This window comes from Syngnathoides biaculeatus, chromosome 5 (genome assembly GCF_019802595.1).
Source record: "Syngnathoides biaculeatus isolate LvHL_M chromosome 5, ASM1980259v1, whole genome shotgun sequence".
NCBI classification, from domain to species: domain Eukaryota; kingdom Metazoa; phylum Chordata; class Actinopteri; order Syngnathiformes; family Syngnathidae; genus Syngnathoides; species Syngnathoides biaculeatus.
In genome coordinates this window covers 25265261-25268509 of record NC_084644.1, presented here as the reverse complement: position 1 = coordinate 25268509, position 3249 = coordinate 25265261, and the positions used below count along the sequence as shown (strand labels likewise).

Sequence of the window (3249 nt, the reverse complement as noted above, 5' to 3'; positions counted from 1 at the left end):
GAGCTACTTTTTTCCCCAAGACTGTACTGTTGAGATGCATGGCTATGCACAATTGTGGATCTGTATGCCTTTTGTGCTGGAAAAGATTTTTTTCTGTTTATTGAAAATGTTGTCGGACTCAAAGGTGTTTTTAGGGGATACAGGGCCACTTCAAAATCGTGCTGTTTTACTTTACTGGCAGAAAGACCATGGGGTGAAAAGAAAAAAAGTAGTAGGTATTGGATGTGACCACCATTTGCCTCACGCAGTACAACATCGTGCCTCAACAGGGCGTGATGGTCGTCAATGAATAGCACACCAATGGGCTTTAAAGGTCAAGTGTTATGAAATGGATGATTTTTGGTATATTATTAATGAAAAAAACACAGCCAATATGGTCCCATGTGTTTTTTCACCACAAAACATGATTTTGACGTATATAGCTTTTTGTAACTCCCGCCATGAAAATCCTCTCAAGGGATTTGTTTTCGAGAAGAAGGAGGAAGTGACGTACAGGACAGAGGCACCCCCTAGTGGACTCGTTTGTTTCGATTAGTTTTACCTCCGGGAAGGTAGCTCGTTGTTCCTTCATGTTAGCCAAAATTCCGGCTCATTGCATTGCTGGACATTGCTTGAACACTCGGGAGAATGGATTTAGCGTTTCTAAGTTTGCAAGAGACCCAGTTCGTTGTGAAAAATGGATTGCACGGGTGCAGTGGACGAGAGTTTCGTGGGTTCCACATAAGAGGTAGGCAGTAATGCGCCCCAGCTCGACGGTGTTCAACAAGTACTGCAGCGGCTTTGAACATACCCCTAAAACCAGCATGGCTCGGCTCCACCTCCTCCTGAGTTGGCACCACCAGCACAGAAAATCAGCCACACCGGCTGAGGTGCCGCATTCGGCGGTCACTGCTTCTGCGAAGGCTGCGCGTCGCCGCAATGGCTCATCTCCGCCGCGGAAGTGGATCGGACGGGGATGAGGTTTGGCCATGATGGCATATCATCTAAATATGGCTCAAAACAATAGTGTAATATTGCCCCGAGGGCTCGAAACAATAGTGTAATATTGCCCCGAGGGCTGGAAACAAAAGTGTGATATTGCCCCGTAACTTCACTCGGTTGTGTGGTGTTCTCCTTTTTGAAAAGATCTTCCGTGTCAGACGGGGCGCGTTTGTCTCCCATAGTTAGGGTGCACTGCGTGCTTTCATTTGCGAATGTCCGGGTGATGTCATGGATGGAGGGCGCAGTCAATATGGTGACCACTTGGATATCGTAGAATGACACTTCTGGAACTTTGCGCATGAATGACGCGCTCTCCGCTCACATTTATTTTTTTCATATAGACATTGAAGTGAATAATGTTATATGTATTTTTCATTACAATATCTATTTTAAAATGTTTATAGGGATGACACCCGGGCTTTAACATCTTCATAGTATCGCAGTGCACTTAAAATGTACCTGTCAGTAGTAAAACGTTCATGAACATGACACCATACATCCTCTCCCGCAAATTTAAAAGTGGGATTCATCCATGAAGAGAACACCTCTCCAAAGTGCCAGACGCCATTGTGAGTATTTGACCACTCAAGCCAGTGATAACAACAAACTGCAGTCAGCCCAAGGCCCAAATGATTAGGGCAAGCATGTAGATGAGTTTTCTATAGACAATTTCTAAAAATGTGTGTAGTAATTATGCAAACTAATTGTTGCAGCAGCGGTCCAGGTGGTTGTTCTCAGGCAATCCTGGAGGTGAGGAAGGTGAAAGTGGAGGTTCTCCACTGGTTTGGTTATTTGTACGTGGTCTTCGTCTGTGGGCCCGGTTCAAAAGACTCTATAGGAGATGCCTTCCAGTAGACTGAGAAATGAACATTCAATCACTGGCAACATTTCCGGTGGACATTACTGCAGTCAGCATACTAATTATTGTATGTGCCTTAAAAACATGCGGCATCAGTGGCATTGTGCCGTGTGATAAGACTCCATATTTTGAGTGGCCTTTTTTATGGGCAACCTAACCTCAACTTTGCAACAGTGAGGATGTCTAACCAGCATTTTGATATGTCGTAGCTGGGGGGGGACAGATTGTCTTGCCAAAGGAGAATTGCTCACTAAGATTTGGACAGATTTGTCAACAATATTTTACAGAAATGGGGCTTACGGCTAGCTACCATGAGAATGCTCAATCTCGTCATATCTCGAAAGCTAAGCGGGTTTGGCCCTGATTAGTACTTGGATGGGAGACCGCTTGGGAATACCAGGGGCTGTAAGCTTCTCTCCCCGGGTAAAATGCAGAGGGGTTGTGTCAGGAAAGGCATCCAGCGTAAAACTGTGCCAAACAAATATGAGTTCATCAGAGATGACACGCTGTGGCGACCCCTAACAGGACAAGCCAAAAGGAAAAGAAGATTTCAGAGAAATAGGTCTTATGTGGACGGTAAATAGAAAAAGGCTGAATCATTGAATTTATCTTATGAAAAACAATGTGTCATGATCCTGCCGCTTCAGCATGAGCTGTGCGGGTCTCCGCGCAGGTGCGCTGATTGGAAGGTGCACACCTGCGCCTCATGCAGCCTGATTATGCTGTGGATTTATATGACCGTGATGACAACTAGCCGGCGCAAGTTCGTATGATCTACATGTCCCATTCGTGTGCTCCGGTATCCTTGATTGAACCTGTGTGTACCGACCTTCGTCCGTTCTCCGACCAACCTTGTAAGCCTGACTCGTTGGATACTTCTGCCTGCGTTGATTGTTCTCGCGTGTACCGACTCCTGCCTGTCCGCTCATCTGCACCGGACTGCCTGCTCGATCCCCTACCTCTGCATACAATAAATGTGTCTCTACTTGAACTACCTTACGTCTTCTGAGTTCCTGCATTTGGGTCCTACTCTCGTTTCCGATGGGACGTGACACAATGGTGATTTTTTTTTTTTCCAGGGTAATTCCAAGTATTTACATCTGGATCTGATATGCAAGTTAGAAGATCTTAAGTACCGTAATTTCTCAAAAATAATGCGCAAATTTTTCCAAAACTATTTTCAAAAAGTTAATACAGCACATTATATTTAGGTTTGGATGAAAAATAAAAAAATACAATCACATTGTAATGTCGTATACAGGTACATAGAGTGGTAAAAAAAAAGGTATACATATACATTTCGATATGATATTTGATGTCCTGTGTTACACATTTATATGTATTACGGTAATGTGCGCCCCTAACCTAAACTGTCAGATTTCCTCAGAGAACTTGCATTTTACGATCGT

The 3249-nt window shown here is 44.3% G+C and overlaps 1 pseudogene; it reads left to right on the top strand.

Moving 5' to 3' along the window:
* The first annotated feature begins 2134 nt into the window (after positions 1–2134).
* Positions 2135–2252, top strand: LOC133501594 (5S ribosomal RNA; annotated as a pseudogene).
* The last annotated feature ends 997 nt before the right edge of the window (positions 2253–3249 follow it).